General features: G+C 43.7%; 1 non-coding gene across 1 annotated transcript; it reads right to left on the bottom strand.

The window, feature by feature from the left end:
* Positions 1-4,290: 4,290 nt before the first annotated feature.
* On the bottom strand, positions 4,291-4,363 carry TRNAK-UUU (transfer RNA lysine (anticodon UUU)). The gene has a single exon. It is a non-coding gene; the product is annotated as a tRNA-Lys (tRNA).
* Between the last annotated feature and the right edge of the window lie 14,279 nt (positions 4,364-18,642).

Raw genomic sequence — 18,642 nt, 5'->3', positions numbered from 1 at the left:
GTAGCTGCCACACTTAATGAGAGATTCTTTGCCCTGGTGTGACCAGGGTCCCAGTGGGGGCCAGCCGAGGTCACTCAGTTTGGGTGAACTGCAAAGAAAGGGCATACAATCCCCAAAAAGCTGGTGGATATTACAATACTTAGATTTACCAAGCATAAAATAGCTTCTTTATTACCTTACTGGTCACTCAGAAGTCCAAACAACACAGTGATCCAGCCTTAGGCCTCCATCCAGGTACCTAAGTCAAATATGATGAAAATTCCTGAAAATCTTATTTCATCATATAAAAGAAAAGGTTCTACAAATCCCAAAGGATCGGACACATTACCTCCAATGTTATTGAATATTCCAGATCTTACCCAAATACATGCTGCAGCCAATTCTTATTAACTAAAAGGTGAACATAGACAGGGACTGTTGATTATATTGTTGACCCTGCTCTCTCTCTCTCTATATATATATATATACACACAAAAAAACACAAACATTATCTCCCCACATGTCTTTTGAGGATTATTTATTTTTCAGGGTGTTTAACCCTTTCTGGCCATGCATCACAAACTGCCACACTTAATGAGAGATTCTTTGCCCTTGTTCAGGGACACTATGATACCATCTTTCCATTCTGCTGGTTCTTTGCCTGATGACTTCACTTTTGAGTACAGCTGATGCAGGCCGATGCTCATTGATTCCAAGGCATCTTTGAGCAGGTTGGGTGGAATACCATCAGGTCCAGTGGTATATCCATTCCATAACTTTTGAGTGGCCTTTCATACTACTTAGAGTGACAGAGGATCAGTGTTTGTCCCTGGATCTGCAGCTGTGCAGTTTGCCAGGTCACGTAGCGCTAGACATTCATCAGCAGGTCTATGGTTCAGCATGCCTTTATAATGTGTTTTCCATCTGTCCAGGACCTCATCTGTCAATGAGCTGGGAGAGCCGTCTGGTTTCATAATGAGGATGTTAGAAGGCTGTTTATGGCTGCCAGCCAGGCACGTGATAGCTCTGTAGGCAGGATGCAGATTGTTGTACTTTAGCCTATCCTCTGCTTCATCAGCCAGGGAGTTGATGTAGCTGTAAGATTTCACAGTCATGTTTTTGCCACGGCCCAGAAAATGCGTTTCAGCCATTTACATTCTTGGACATCTCCCTGCTTGCATGCATCTGCCTTTTTTGCTCACGTATCAAAGGCCTCTTCAGAAAGCCGAGGCTTCTTGCCCAACCATTTGAAGCCAATTGTTCCAGAGGCAACATGTGATATAGTGTTACATATACCACTCCAGGTGATCTCCCTGTCATCCAAAAGGATACCAGGGTTACTTATCTGATCCCTGATGCCCTGTGTGTATTGCATGACTACAACAGGATCCTCAGAAAGATGATGGACTTTGTACTGTTGGTGAACATCTGGCTTGTGAGAAGTTGGAAGAGCCAGCAAGAGCTGAGTGAAAACTAGTCTATGGTCTGAGTTTGCTGGTGCTTCTGCACTGCCAAAGATCCGGTGAGAATTCACTGTGGAGCCATTTCTGACAAGCATGTGGTGCATTTCCTTCATGACATATCTACTGTTTGGAATCGAGATCCAGTGGTGGTTTTTAAGGCGCCTAAACCAGAAGCCCATAACAAACAAGCCCTTGGCAGCACAAAATGTCAAAAGCTGGGTGGTGAGGTCACTTGGGAAACCCAAATCAAAGGGACCTTTCACAGTTTCGTCCCAGTTTGATCACAGCCAGTCACAGCATTGAAATCTCTGAGCACCAGCAGCATGCCATGAGGCAGAGTTGTTATAATGTTGAATTGGAATTAATTTGCAAACTGGATACAATTAACTGAGGCTTGAATAAAGATGGGGAGTGGATGTGTCATTACACAAAGTAACACTATTTCCCCATGTTTATTCCCCCCCCCCCCCCCCAGTTCCTCACACATTTCTTGTCAACTGCTAGAAATGGCCCACCTTGATTATCACTACAAAAGGTTTCCCCCCTTTCCCCCCGCCCGCTGGTAATAGCTCACCTCACCTGATCACTCTTGTTACAGTGTGTATGGTAACACCCATTGTTTCATGTTCTCTGGGTATATAAAATCTCCCCACTGTATTTCCCAATGAATGCTTCCGATGAAGTGAGCTGTAGCTCACGAAAGCTTATGCTCAAATAAATTTGTTAGTCTCTAAGGTGCCACAAGTACTCCTTTTCTATATGCAAATGTACATCAGCTATTGATGCATAGCAGAAATAAATTTGGATGTGAAATTGAAGAGCAGTCTAATGAATTCACAATCACAAAATCTGAAAATACAGGGAAATTGGAAATGCCACAGCTGTCACTTTAATTTGCCATGTACATTGTTGGTTTCCAACCAAAATAAATGTACTGTAGAAACAAAAATCTTAAATGTCTCTCTTCCCCCTCTCCCATCCTCTTTCTACATCTCATCTGTCAAAGCTAGAAGCAATAACCACAGAGATATTTTGCCCCAAAGGAGAACAACAATTGTAGGCGCACTTAGCGGAAACTTTTAGGTACTGCTATGATTTACTGCCTATCTGCCAATTTGCATGACATTACCAATAGATATTATGTTTTTGTTTTCATTGTTTGTATTTTCTGAAGCTCAGCAGAACCCAATTACCTAGAAGGAAAGGATTTCATATTTGCACAAAGTGTGCATTTGGCTGAAATTAACGATACATTAACTGTAAATCGTAATTTTGTAAAATTTAATTCCTTCAAGATCATTATTGGTCATTCAGTAACATTTGGGGCTTTTTCAAATAGTATTAAAACAACAACATTACCTTTGTCCTACCTTGAACTGTTTGTGCCATTATAACCCGCCTATGAGTGTATATTACAGGTCCTTGTCTGTTCCAATCTATAGGGGATGTTAAGTTTGTTACTGCACTAAGAAGAAAGCCTTGGTTCTTTAGCTCAGGCTATAACAGCTCACATTTTAGTTTTGGAAATCGTCAGTTCAGTTCCTGGTGCATTGACAAAGTGTTGGCTGTCATGCTACTCCTGCAGCCTCCATCCATTGACTGAAACATTGTTTGTTAGTTGTAGACTCACATGGTGCAGAGTAAAACTGTAATCTAAACATTTGGAACACTTTTGGGTGTGTCTGAAAGGTGACTTGCAAGCATGCTAGGAGCACCAAACAGCTCTGTGAATGGTGCGTTTCTGTAGTATGCGCAAGGGAGGGAGAACGCACACCTGACTCCACTTCTTTTCACAGCTGAACTGTTCTAAAACAGATATGGATCCGACGAAGTGATGCCGCTCTTCTAAACCTGTGGTGCACAATTTTCATTGTAGCCCTGTGGCAAAGTGCCCAGTGATCCACCTCTCTTTATCAAACCTAACATCTTGAAAATATGGCAGCCTGGATTTGGTTTGTACAGCCACACAGGGAAATAAAAGAAAAATATAGCCCTTGTACCAATATGAGGGTATGTCTACACTGCAATTAAACACTTGTGACTGGCCCATGCCAGCTGACTCAGGCTTGTGGGGCTCATGGGCTGTTTAATTGTGGAGTAGATGTTTGGGCTTGGGTTGGAGCCTGGGCTCCAGAGCTCTGCAAGGTGGGAGGGTCTCAGAACTTGGGCTGTAGCTCGAGCCCCAACATATACACTGCAGTTAAGCAGCCCTTGAGCCTCGCAAGCCCAAGTCAGCTGGCATGGGCCAGGCACAAGTGTTTAATTGCAGTGTAGACATACCCCAAGACAGCTGTTCTCAACTGGGGGTCTGTGAGCTCTTTTAGGGGGGCCATGGAGCCCCTGTGCCACCCTACAGGGCTGAAGCTGGGAGCCCTGAGCCCTGAGCCCTGGCTCCCCTGCAGGGCTGAAGCCCTGGTGCCCCCCACACCCCATGGGGCTCCATGGCACTGAATCCTGGAGCCCTGAGTCCTGATGCTCTCCACGGGGCAGAAGCCCTGAGACCCTGGGTGGAGTTGGGGAGACAGGGTGCATTTCCCCTTCAAACTGCAGTGCTTTACCCAGAGCCAGGCTCCACACAACCCTCACCTCCTCCCCTTCTCCTGCCCCCGAGGCCCGCTCCCTGGCTAGGTTTATAAAATCATAGAATATCTGGGTTGGAAGGGACCTCAGGAGGTCATCTAGTCCAATCCCCACATTTTTTTTGGCCCAGATCCCTAAATGGCCCCCTCCCGGATTGAGCTCACAACCCTGAGTTTAGCAGGCCAATGCTCAAACCACTGAGCTATGCCTCCCCAACCCAGAAAGGAAAAAAAGAGAGAGACTTTTAAGATCTTGGGAAACAGTTCATCACCTGACCAGGGAATTGAATCCTGGACCCTCAGATTAAAAGTCTGATGCTCTACCAACTGAGCTATCCAGGCTCACAAGGTTGGAGGTGGGAAGCTAGAGTGGGGCAGTGCAGGGCAGCTGCTGCTCTGGCTGATGCTATGGAGCAGGCAACCCCCCGCAACTTCTCCTGCTGGTGGTGCCCAGGGTTGCAGCTGCTCCTCAGCTCCCAGCCCCCTTTGATTGTTCACACAGCCAGTAAGAGTTGGCCAGGTGGTGGGGGGGACCCATCTCGGGGGCTGGCAGAACCCTCAGGGAGCAGCGACCACACAGGGACCACAGCCCCTAGCTAGCCCTTCCCTTCATCCTGAGCTACCCCCCTTGACCATAAACTGCCCTAGCTACCACCTCCCTGCACCCTGAGCTACACCCCTGCCCGCACACAGCCCCTAGCTACCACCTCCCTACACCCTGAGCTATGCCCCTGCCCTCACACCCCCTACCTACCACCTCTAACTACCCTCCTCGCTGCAACCTGAGCTACCCCCTGCCAGTACACAGCCCCCAGTTATCCCTCCCTGCAACATGAGCTGTTCTCAAACTTTTTGAGCTGAGCCACCTCCCCCTTTGAGTTATAATTTTTGGTTGCCCCCCGCCCCCAACCCAGATAGGCTGTGTGGATTGTTGAGGTGAGGCGGGGATGAAGGTGACACTCACTCCCCGGGCCCCAATGTCTGGAGTTGGCCCATGCCCTGCCGGCCCCTGCCCCCACAAAATAGAAGTCAAACTATGCCTATGCCTGAGGCCACCCCCCGAGGCCACCCCCCAATGCCACCCCCGGCCTGGAGCCTCGAGGGCCCCCTCCTCCCTGCTGGGCTCTGGAGTTTTTATAGCATGTTGGACGTGCGGGGGGGGGCTCAGAAAAGAAAAGATTGAGAATTCTGCCCTAAGAGACCTGGCCTACTGCACCAGTGGGAACTCACATAAACCAGAAATGCCAGACTATTTTAAAGCTTGATTGTGTTTTTAGATCTGTGTGCATGCCTGAGCCCTGGTCTACACTAGGAGTTTAGGTCGAATTTAGCAGCGTTAAATCGATGTAAACCTGCACCCGTCCACACGATGAAGCCCTTTTTTTCGACTTAAAGGGCTCTTAAAATCGATTTCCTTAATCCACCTCTGACAAGTGGATTAGTGCTTAAATCGGCCTTGCCAGGTCTAATTTGGGGTACTGTGGACGCAATAAGATGGTATTGGCCTCCAGGAGCTATCCCAGAGTGCTCTATTGTGACCGCTCTGGACAGCACTCTCAACTCAGATGCATTGGCCAGGTAGACAGGAAAAGGCCCGCAAACTTTTGAATTTCAATTTCCTGTTTGCATGGTCACCTGCAGCTTGCGATGCTGGCCAGAGCTCATCAGCAGAGGTGACCATGATGGAGTCCCAGAATCGCAAAAGAGCTCCAGCATGGACCGAACGGGAGGTACGGGATCTGATCACTGTATGGGGAGAGGAATCCGTGCTATCAGAACTCCGTTCCAGTTTTCGAAATGCCAAAACTTTTGTCAAAATCTCCCAGGGCATGAAGGACAGAGGCCATAACAGGGACCCGAAGCAGTGCCACGTGAAACTGAAGGAGCTGAGACAAGCCTACCAGAAAACTAGAGAGGCAAACAGCTGCTCCAGGTCAGAGCCCCAAACATGCCTCTTCTATGATGAGCTGCATGCCATTTTAGGGGGTTCAGCCACCACTATCCCAGACGTGTTGTTTGACTCCTTCAATGGAGGCAACACAGAAGCAGGTTTTGGGGACGAGGAAGATGATGATGAGGTTGTAGATAGCTCACAGCAAGCAAGTGGAGAAACCGGTTTTCCCAACAGCCAGGAACTGTTTCTCACCCTGGACTTGGAGGCAGTCCCCCCCGGACCCACCCAAGGCTGCCTCCCGGACCCGCCAGGCGGAGAAGGGACCTCTGGTGAGTGTACCTTTTAAAATACTATACATGGTTTAAAAGCAAGCATGTTTAATGATTAATTTGCCCTGGCATTTGCGGCTCTCCTGGATGTACTCCCAAAGCCTTTGCAAAAGGTTTCTGGGGAGGGCAGCCTTATTCCACCCACCATGGTAGGACACTTTACCACACCAGGCCAGTAGCACGTACTCGGGAATCATTGTAGAACAAAGCATTGCAGTGTATGTTTGCTGGCATTCAAACAACATCCATTCTTTATCTCTTTGTGTTATCCTCAGGAGAGTGATATCATTCATGGTCACCTGGTTGAAATAGGGTGCTTTTCTTAAGGGGACATGCAGAGGTGCCCGTTCCTGCTGGGCTGTTTGCCTGTGGCTGAACAGAAATGTTCCCCGCTGTTAGCCGGGGGGCGGGGAGAGGTGAGGGGCTAGCCACGTGTTGGGGGGAGGCAAAATGTGACCTTGGAACGAAAGCACATGTGCTGTGTATGTAATGTTAACAACAAGGTTTACCGTGAAAGAGTGTACCCATTGTTCTATAAAATGTGTCTTTTTAAATACCACTGTCCCTTTTTTTTTCTCCACCAACTGCATGTGTTTCAATGATCACAGGATCTTCTCCTTCCCAGAGGCTAGTGAAGATTAGAAGGCGAAAAAAACGCACTCGTGATGAAATGTTCTCTGAGCTCATGGTGTCCTCCCACACTGTCAGAGCACAGACGAATGCATGGAGGCAGACAATGTCAGAGTGCAGGAAAGCACAATATGACCGGGAGGAGAGGTGGCGGGCTGAAAAGAGTAAGAGGCGGGCTGAAGAGAGGGCTGAAGCTGAAAGGTGGCAGCAGCATGATGAGAGGAGGCAGGATTCAATGCTGAGGCTGCTGGAGGGTCAAACCAATATGCTCCAGCGTATGGTTGAGCTGCAGGAAAGGCAGCAGGAGCACAGACTGCCGCTACAGCTCCTGTGTAACCAACCACCCTCCTCCCCAAGTTCCATAGCCTCCTCACCCAGACGCCCAAGAACGCGGTGGGGGGCCCTCCGGCCACCCAGCCACTCCACCCCAGAGGATTGCCCAAGCAACGGAAGGCTGGCATTCAATAAGTTTTAAAGTTTTAAACTTTTAAAGTGCTGTGTGGCCTTGTCCTTCCCTCCTCCACCACCCCTCCTGGTGCTTCTCTCCTCCACCACCCCTCCTGGGCTACCTTGGTAGTTATCCCCCTATTTGTCTGATGAATGAATAAAGAATCCATGAATGTGAAGCAACAATGACTTTATTGCCTCTGCAAGCGGTGATTGAAGGGAGGAAGGGAGGGTGCTTAGCTTACAGGGAAGTAGAGTGAACCAAGGGGCGGTGGGTTTCATCATGGAGAAACAAACAGAACTTTCACACCGTAGCCTGGCCAGTCATGAAACCGGTTTTCAAAGCTTCTCTGATGCACACAGCGCCCTCCTGTGCTCTTCTAACCACCCTGGCGTCTGGCTGTGCGAAACCAGCAGCCAGGCGATTTGCCTCAACCTCCCACCCCACCATAAACGTCTCCCCCTTACTCTCACAGATATTATGGAGCGCACAGCAAGCAGTAATAACAGTGGGAATATTGGTTTCGCTGAGGTCTAACTGAGTCAGTAAACTGCACCAGCATGCTTTTAAACGTCCAAATGCACATTCTACCACCATTCTGCACTTGCTCAGTCTGTAGTTGAACAGCTCCTGACTACTGTCCAGGCTGCCTGTGTATGGCTTCATAAGCCATGGCATTAAGGGGTAGGCTGGGTCCCCAAGGATACATATAGGCATTTCAGCCTCCCCAATGGTTATTTTCTGGTCTGGGAATAAAGTCCCTTCTTGCAGCTTTTGAAACAGACCAGAATTCCTGAAGATGCGAGCGTCATGTACCTTTCCCAGCCATCCCACGTTGATGTTGGTGAAACGTCCCTTGTGATCCACCAGTGCTTGCAGCACTACTGAAAAGTACCCCTTGCAGTTTATGTACTCGCCAGCTTGGTGCTCCGGTGCTAAGATAGGGATATGGGTTCTGTCTATGGCCCCACCACAGTTAGGGAATCCCATTGCAGCAAAGCCATCCATTATGACCTGCACATTTCCCAGGGTCACTACCCTTGATATCAGCAGATTTTTGATTGCATTGGCTACTTGCATCACAGCAGCTCCCACAGTAGATTTGCCCACTCCAAATTGATTCCCGACTGACCGGTAGGTGTCTGGTGTTGCAAGCTTCCACAGGGCTATTGCCACTCGTTTCTCAACTGTGAGGGCTGCTCTCATCTTGGTATTCTTGCGCCTCAGGGCAGGGGAAAGCAAGTCACAAAGTTCCATGAAAGTGCCCTTACGCATGCGAAAGTTTCGCAACCACTGGGAATCATCCCAGACCTGCAACACTATGTGGTCCCACCAGTCTGTGCTTGTTTCCCGAGCCCAGAATCGGCGTTCCACCATATGAACCTAGCCCATTAGCACCATGATGCCCACATTGCCAGGGCCCCTGCTTTGAGAGCAGTCTGTGTCCATGTTCTCATCACTCACGTTACCGCGCTGACGTCGCCTACTCGCCTGGTATCACTTTGCCAGGTTCTGGTGCTGCATATACTGCTGGATAATGCGCGTGGTGATTAATGTGCTCCTAATTGCCAAAGTGATCTGAGCGGGCTCCATGCTTGCCGTGGTATGGCGTCTACACAGAAAAAAGGCGCGGAACGATTGTCTGCCGTTGCCCTGACGGAGGGAGGGGCGACTGACGACATGGCTTACAGGGTTGTCTTACAGGGAATTAAAATCAACAAAGGGGGTGGCTTTGTGAGAAACTGAATGGCCCCCTCAAGGACAGAACTCAAAACCTGAAGGATAGAACTCAAAACTGGGTTTGGCAGGCGGTTGATTTCACAGAGGGAAGGAGGGAGGGAGGAGAAAATGAATACAAAACAAATCTGGTCTATTTCTTGTTTTGAGCCACTTCATCTATCTTTATACATCTTGCTGGCAGCAGACTGTGCAGTACTACCGCTAGTCGTCATTATCTTCTGGGTGCTTGGCAGAAGACGGTGCAATATGACGACTAGCCATCATCTTCTGCTGGCTGGAGGTTAAAAGACAGTGCACTGCCGGTAGGACTGAATCACCACGAGACGAAACTTAAAAGGGAAATGACCTGGCTGAGTCACTCCCATGTTTGCCCAGGCGCCCAATTAAAAGAGCACCCAGGACTACGTCGATGACGGCTACCAGTCATACTGCACTGTCTGCTGCCAAAAGGCAATTAACTGCTGCTGTGTAGCAATGCAGTACCATGTCTGCCAGCACCCAGGAGACATACGGTGATGGTTTGCTGAGCGGGCTCCATGCTTGCCGTGGTATGGCATCTGCACAGGTAACTCAAGAAAAAAGGTGCAAAACGATTGTCTGCCCTTGCTTTCATGGAGGGAGGGAGGGAACGGGGGCCTGACAATATGTACCCAGAACCACCTGCGACAATGTTTTAGCCCCATCAGGCACTGGGATTTCTACCCAGAATTCAAATGGGTGGCGGAGACTGCGGGAACTGTGGGATAGCCACCCACAGTGCAACGCTCCGGAAGTCAACGGTTGCCTCGGTACTGTGGACACACTCCGCTGACTACGTGCACTTAGAGCACTTGTGTGGGGACACACACAATCAACTGTATAAAACCGCTTTCTACAAAACCGACTTCTATAAATTCGACCTAATTTCATAGTGTAGACATACCCTTAGAGTGTGTGTACTCAGGCATTGTGTATGCAGGCAAAACTGAACTAACTGATTTTACAAGGTATGCTGTGATTCCTGTCTGAAAGTATGTTTGAGCCCCTTAGTTTGCATGTCCATTTGTGTGATACAGGAGAAGGAGGCATTTGTATCTGAAATGTGTTCCAAAACAGGCTAATATCACTCCATTAGCTTCTTGGTAAAACATCCTGAGAATAGTTAGGTTAGTTGTTGTCTTGCCGAATGCATTCAGTGGCCATAATCATTGTTCTGAAGTCAAATACATTATGTTTCTTCTTACACTACTAAAAATAAGGAATTAAAAACATTTTTAGAGACTTCTGATCAATGTTAGTGGCAGTGATTAGAATAATCTAGTATTTTTCATCATATGTGTATGAATATCATTACCAAAAAATGGTAACTATCTGCAATAAATAATTGCTTCTGGTGACATTTTGGAAAGCAGAGTGGCTATTTGAAACCCAAGCTTTCCAGCTGGCTGCAGCTGATTATCAGTGTTCTCAGATGGACTCATCTGTTTGTAAGCAGTTTAATTCTGTACCTAATTTTAATCTGCAACCTCTGTTCATGTCTGTTGTGCTAAAGCATGTATTAGCACTTAAAGGGAGACTATGGCAGTGATTGTTATGTTACAAATTAAACAATATGAATTCACTGCAGGATCAGATATAATTGGAAGAGGAGAAGACAGGTTGTGAGATGTTTAAACAAGGGTTTTACACCATGTAGCTTTGGTAATTAGTAAAAATGTGAAGGCAAATTATGAATTGTGAAAAACATGGAAGGTATAGCAGCTGGAATGCTAGAAAATGGTCTGCAAATGTGGCCAGTCCTAGTTAAGAAGAATTAACAGAGGTTAAATGGATGTAAACTTTCTTTGGAAGGTAGATGTCTTGGGGGAGGTGGTCCATCTAATTAAAACTGACAGAGAAGATTTACTTTAAGTTATACACCTATGACATTTAAATGCATTATTTTAAGATCTTGTACAAATTGCCATTTGTCAACCTCATTAACCTCCTGTGCATGCCTTAGTTCTGTACCTAATTTGAAACTCCTACGAAGTTGAAAATCATAAGAGATTAATATCATTGTGTCCTCTGCTGAAAAGCATGGCAGTTCCATTGGACAATCAGGAATCAGAAGTGTCTGAGGAGTTTAACCAAATCCTGGATTTCCTCATATTTAAAGAGGGAATCTGCTTAGCCAGGTTAAAAGGCGAAAACTCAAGTTTGTTTAATTATGTTTCTGTCTAAGTATGAATCTTAAACCGCTGGGAGCAGGAAGCAATTGAAATGGTAGTGAGGTTGATCTGTCACCATGGAAGAGGCATACTTTAATTGTAACAGCAATATCCCTGTTCAACTGAAGAATTATGCTACATATGCATACAGAATTATGCAAACAGAGTAGTAAGGAAATAAATAGATGAGATGGTTTGGCAAAACTTTGGTCTTGAGCTATCAGTAATATAGGACTTGATCTCATACTGTTGAAGTCCATGAGAGTTTTGCCAGTGACTTCAGTGAAAGCAGGATCAGGGCCATTATGGCCACTTACATTGTTGCTCCTGCACTTCTTCATCCAGCTCCTACTCTTCTTTGTCCCTTCCTGCCTCTGCACTGATTGTCCTCCTTTCCCCGCTCCTCTGTTCTAGCAAAATGATTCTCACACTCTGCCATCCTGATGGGATCCACACCTGCGAGTTGGGAGGGTTGGGTTTAAAAAAAATGTGAAGTTCAGTGTCAGTGTTTATTGCTCTATAAACTATTCTACATAGCAGTATCTCCTTTTCCTGTGAGAGGGGGATCAGGCTAGAGTGGCAGATTTTATATATCCTTCCCAAGGTGTGCAGGGAGCAGTGGTTTACCTGAGTGCCACTGGCCTCTCCACCAGCTCTGATGAAGTCTTCTCTCCTCTCCTCTCCCTGAACTCTGAAGGGACGGGGGACTCTTAAAGGAGCTACCGCCTTTTTTCTTTTTTTTTTGCTGCCAGTCCAGGCAAAGCCCTCCCACCTTGAGATTGTGGGGTTGCATTCTTGCTGATAAATCTGATGATCTAGCTCTCACGCAGTCTTGGAAAGTCCCTTGTGGATCTTCCTTATTCTCAGAAGAGGTCAAGAGGGTGACGCTACGGCTTTGTGTGAAACCTTAGCCAATAAGGCTTTTAAGGGAATACATTCACAATACGATATTGTGTTATAAAGTGTCAGTGTTGCAAAGAATTCCGTTAATGTTAAATCTGAAGTCCACAGAAAATATTGTGACTCTTGAAATTATACCCTGTCTTGTTTCCTGTGATGTCTTTGCAAGTGTGAAGATGCTGCATTGCACACAAATTTAATAGAAAGTTTTAAAAGTTTAAAATATGAAGTGTCAATGTCAGTTATAAAATAAAACTCTTTTTTTTGCTAGAGAATCAGCTAATAGTCCAACCTTCTGAAAAACATTTTGCTAAATCACAATTCCTAACACTAACAATAGCACATAAAGAGAAATTATAGCCAAAAAAAGTAGTATAATTTCAACCACATACTCTTGTCAGTACTGTCATCTTCAGATCCTAAGCTTAATGGAAACCATCAGAACATAGAAGAGAGAAGTCTATGATATCACAAAATATATCTACATATTATATATTTAACAGTCACTTTTCTTTCACTTTACATACATGAGAGATTAATTTGGCCCAAATATTCTGTATACAAAGAAAAAAATCCTACAGCCTGTTAAGCGTTTGGAGAAATTTTAGGTGGGGTGAGTGAGATCAAATTTCTATTGCTCTGTATTGTATTTCTCATAGTATCAGTTTATCATCTTTGACAGAAGTTCATATCCTCTTCAGATGCTATAGGGTCCTACAGAGTTTTATACGTGGGCCTATGATTTTCATTATATTCATGCTTCTTCTGGATACTTAACTGTACTTCAAAACATGGTTTTAAATTACCATTTTATGCTATGACATCTAGGTCACAGAATTTATTTCTGTTCACCCAGAGGTAGCAGTTTGTAGTTTTAGGAAATGCTTATCAGATGGTCTGTTACATGTTTGAATACAAATTAACACCTACCATCAGGGAACCAAAAGTATTGTCTCATGAGCTTGCAGGGGTAAGGACTGCTAAATAAGACAGAATGTTTTTTTGTCTCTGGCTATAAATGGGGCAACTTTCCCTTATGGAAAAATCTTATAGAAATTAACAATATGAAAAGAATTGTGTTCTAGGAAATGTATTAGGGTTCTATAGAAATTACTCTAAAAACATGCATAATTTTGTAGAGTTTTTTAATAATACTATAGAATTCAAAAGCATAGCTATGATTAATTAAATTCTATTGGATGATTTAAAAAATCTATAGAAGGTAATCTGTTGAATTTTATAGAATATTTCCATAAGGGTTGTATTAAGTTCTTATATATTCTTTCATTTTACTGGTGGGTTTTCTCAATTACTTTAGAAACTTTGGGGGTGCTTTATAGTAGAGCACTGTACCATGCTGGAAATAACAAATCCCCATAAGCTAGTCAGAATTTCAGAGTGTTCTAAAAGACACATGAGTGAACCCGCTGAGAACTATGGCAGCTTGTTTGGGAATTCTGGATGAAGAATGGCTGATTGGGTGCTGTTTATTCAGTGGAAGATGCTAACGACTGCCCCGCCCCTTTAAGCGGGGCGGGAGGGGCGGTATTTGGCTGGCTGACTGAATGAAGTGTGCTTTATGGCTGGGGGTTGGGGGGAGATGAAAACTGCTGCAATAGGGGCAGCGTGGTTGCTGACCCATCCTCTGGGAAGGAGTGATTTAAAAGGGGCAGCTGTGTGCCTCAACCCTCCCTTTTGAAGGAAGCAGGATGAGGCAGCACCCACGCTCCCTCTCCTTTAGGTAGTGAAATACCTAGACCTGCTGTAGGCATTACGCTAGCTGCCCCTTCTTTTTAGGGGGCCTGTGAAGGAATTTTCCCCTTGCCACCATATTGGCCTAGGTGTGGTTGGGGTTTATTCGCCTTCCCCGCAGTGGGTTCAGGAAGGGCTCTGTTCATGCATGGCATGACATGCAGTAGGCCATATGTCTCAACTCATTATTTAAGTGTAGGGCGGATGTCCAGTGCAGGCACCACACAGGGAAGGTATACAGTGACCGGATAAATGGCTTGGAAAAGGACTTAAAAAGAGGTGTTCGTTAAATGAATGGATGGGAGGCGGGGGGTTGGGGACTCCTATAATTGGTACAGCAGGGAGCCAATGCCCCATAATTATAGCCCACTTTAACCCTCCTACAATGGGAGGTGGATGGTAAGGTCCCGGCAATGGATTTGCTGGAGGGACCTGGATGGAAAAAAAAGGGGGAGCTGGTGGAAGCCCCCGGGTAATTACGGAATAAAAAGGGGGTTACCTGCACTGTCTACTTTTATGTGCCATGTTCTCCCAGACATCTAATAATAAAATTGCGGCCTAATTAAACCCATGTCAAATGTCTCCTGTCCTTCTTTCGGTATAGCCAGACATAGGCTCATTTAATCTTTTCCAGTGAGCTGATAGTTAAGTTGTTGAAGCTAGTAATGGGTGTTGAGACTTTTCCCTCTGCATCACTAAGGCATTGTCTATGCACAAAAGTTGTACCACTTTAACAAAATCAGTACAACTGACCTCTGTCACTGTGTTGTCCATAAAGATTATAAACTTTTGGGGTCAGAGATCTGTCTTCTGACATATCTGTAACTTGCCATTCACATTTTTGCTCACTAAGTAAGAAATATATAACACCTGGCTGAAATATGCACAGCCACACACCATTTGAATATAGGAGTAAGTCTTTCCCCTGCAATTCAAACCGAGAACTCCTGGGGTTATAGGTTGCTGCTCATCTTCTAAAGTTGGGTACCTGAAGAAGGAGGATGTTGAAATTTGGAGTCATGGTGAGCAGAGAAGAAAAATCAAGGCATACTGAGAGTGAAAGCATGGCAAGTTATCATCTATTAACTCGGGGGTTCTCAAACTGGGGGTTGGGACCCCTCAAGGGGTCACGAGACTATTACATGGGGGTTTCAAGCTGTCAGCCTCCACACCAAACCCTGCTTTGCCTCCAGTATTTATAATGGTGCTAAATATAGAAAAACGTGTTTTTAGTTTATAAGGGGGGATCGCACTCAGAGGATTGCTGTTTGAAAGGAGTCACCAGTAAAAAAAAAAGAAAGGTTGAGAACCCCTGCATTAACTCATCCGTGCAATCCCATTGTCTTCTAATCATGAATTAACTTTAGTAGGCTGGCACAGGTATAACTGATTAAAACAGATTAAACTGTTCTGTTGATGATTCACAAGAAGGAAGTGACTGCTGTGTATTTTAGCTGTGGTGGCTCTGCAGGGGTAGGAGGAATAAAGAATAGTAAAATATTATTTCTGTCTAGGACATGCAAAGGAGCTTAAGCTAGCCCACTCCTTTTGAAATTCAGTAGGAGTGAACATCTAACTGGTTTAGGGTCCTTTGGAAAGCTCACCCTTAGTCAGATATGACATGGAACATCCACAAGGAACAGATCTAATCAGTAGAAATATGCAGTTTTTAGAGTTGCTTTTAGAGTTGTATTTATTTTTCTTTCAACAGCCATACGGCTTGCCACTTTATTTGCCCACATACAGTGGGACTTGATCTTGCAAACCCTTGGAGTGGAATTCTCACTGAAGTCCTTGAGAGCTCTGTACGCAGAGTGCTTGCAACTTTGGAATCAGAATTTTTATTTGGGTGTATTGTCTCTGTAAATTTTGCATTTAAGTAATTCCATCCTAGTCCTCCTGTAAAATTATTTCTGTTAAGTTTTGCCCTGATATCAAAAATCCACCTGGAGTTGTACTGGAAAATGATCACCACTGTTATAATAATAGGAAAGGGCCTATTTATTGTGAGGGAAGGTTTCTTTTTATTGTGAGGGAAGGTTTTTTTAATGAAAAGCTATAGAAACAAAGGTCAAAACTTTCAAATGTCGGTGCTAAAGTTAGTCAGTGGGATTTTCAAAAGTGTTTAGTGTTGACCTAACTCTACTCCCAAAGAAGTCAGTGGTAAAATAATCATTTACTTCAGTGGGAGCAGAGTTAGGCTGATGCAGAATGCTTTATAAAATCCCACAGTTAAATGTATCTTTAAGTGCCTAAATAAAACAGCTGATTTTTAGAGGTGCTCAGCACCTGTAACTCCCATTGAAATATCTACATATGTATTTAGGTACCCAGTTTAGACACCCAGGCTTGAAAACTTTGGCTTATGTTTCTTTTTTCAAACTTTAGTTTTTAAAAAATTGAAATATTTAAAAATAAATATTGTATATTATGAAGTATATTAATTAGCTTTGTTTCTAAAACTACACAAAGGTTTTTGATGCCTAGATTTTTTTTAAAATATCTCACTCTTTGCTGATATAAAATAAAAAATGACAGACATGAATTTTTTCTGGCTAGTTTCAAATTTGATAAAGCACTAAAGTGTTCTTTCTAGCTGAACTGCAACTGCATAATCCCATCTATAATATATCTTTACATTTTTATACTTTAAGTAATGCGCACTGCTTCTCTAGGGGTTCAGTTTCTGTGCATTTTATTTGTTCAAGTGCACTTGTACTTGGCTATTAGTGTAAAAATCCTTCTTTTTTAACAAAGAACTTGTCAATACAATATTTAATTCACAGTTTAACTTTCTCAAGTATTTTTGGAGGAAAAAATACTGCCCCATATGTTTTTGGTTTGAACATTAATGTGGGAAGGCATATGGGGCCTGATCCAACATTCATTGAAGCCTTTGGGAGTCTTTCTATTGATTTCACTAGGCCTTAGAGGGCCATTGAGAATCAGGAGGAGGCCCATAACTCTTAAGTATTAACAGAGCACATTTCATTTTTCTTCTGTGGAAAATGCAGAGAAATATTTCAGATATATATATCAGGATTTGCCATATTTCCACCACCTTCCTCTAACCGAATGAAAACTAGCAAAAAATAGTCTGTTTAGCTGATTCAAAACAAAGACATGTTAGAAGAGAATGGAAAATGTATGGATTATTTTAAAAAGCCCTCTCCTTATTTTTTCCATATGTAAAGAACTAAAGTAACTAAACATGTGGGTACAGGACCATTTGAGAATGTGATATATTATAATTTCCTGGGTACTGACTTAAAGCTGTTAATATTATGATTTGAATGATGGACTTTTTCACTGGTTGTATTGAATTTACAGTAAAGTTTATATTGTGCTGATTAAATTTATTTTGGTTTCATTATGATTTCCATCACTTCAAAGCTTTTCCTAAAAATCAGTACAGTAGCACGTATATGAGGCTCTAGTGGAAGAGCAATTTTCACCTTTTTACTAAACCATTTTCTTGGCTCAGAATAACAGCTATTGCTTTATTATGGGATTAGTGAGTCTGTAGACTTCTAAGTGATGGGATTTAAAATACACCCAAGCAAGCAACTAAATATTATATGTTGCAGACCTATCCTATTTTTTATTTTTGATACAAATCTTGATCATGAAATGAATGGCACTGAGTTTCTAGCATCTTAATTTTTAAAAAGTTTTTTATTTTTCCAAGAGGAAGATTGTTCAAGAGGTTTCAAAACTTCAAAATTCTCTTTGTGCCATATCTTTAGAGCTAGAGTGTCAAATTTAGACCTGGTGTTATGAGGATGCAGTACAATGGAGTAGCACCAGGCTGGAATTCAGCCCCAGGATGTTGTTATGAGAGAGGACATGGAGGGGGACAGACAGGACTGAGAATCAGGAAATACGTTTTATTCCTGGCTTTGCCACAAACCTCTCGTGTGACCTTGGGCAAGTTACTTAACTTATCTGGGCCTCAGTTTCCTGATCCCTAAAATAGGAATGATAACATTCTTATGAGGCATACAAGTATTATGAAGAATTCATTAGTGTTTGTAAGTTGTTCTGAGATCCTCCAAAGGAAAGCACTACAGAAGTTCATAGTACATTATTTATTATTACCTTCCTATACATAATCTCTTAGACTAAGCATCATTGGTACTGGTCAGTGCTTTAAATAGGAGCTCTAAAAGGAAAACTCAAGAGTCATTGGAAGTGTTGCTGATGACTAAACAAATACCATTCTTCCCATGGTCAATACTGAATTAATTCCCTGAGGGTGGTTAACATATTTCAAAACAGAGTTTTACCACTTCTTGTGAATAAATATCGTATAATGCTGTCTGTCAAATCCCAGTTCATGTATAAGAGGATACAGCATCTTGGATTCAGTAGGAGTTAAGCCTTCGTGCCCATATTTGCATTGGCGAGTGAGGAGTGTGTGTTCCAAAAAAATTCCATGGCCCTTGGATTTCAAGACAATACTTTGTGGCTAGCCCAGTTTCTTTTAGAAGAATTGTAAATTGTGTCCATGTTTAAAATGCATGTGAATTTTTGTTTCTAGAGTGCATTGGATGTGTTTGTTCTAGTAATATGATACAGACATTGATGTGATATGGATGTTGAATAGATTAGACATGAGAAAAATACTGTACTCAAGGTGGAAGCGTCTTCAGAAATTCAGGCAAGATTATATTACCATCAAAACAAAGCAAAAAAAAAATCAGGATTAGTATGATGAGATTTTCAAAGTGGTGACATTT

This window comes from Caretta caretta, chromosome 1, assembly GCF_965140235.1.
Source record: "Caretta caretta isolate rCarCar2 chromosome 1, rCarCar1.hap1, whole genome shotgun sequence".
Taxonomy (NCBI): Eukaryota; Metazoa; Chordata; order Testudines; family Cheloniidae; genus Caretta; species Caretta caretta.
The sequence above is the reverse complement of the archived record's forward strand: the minus strand, read 5'-3'. Positions and strand labels throughout refer to the sequence as shown.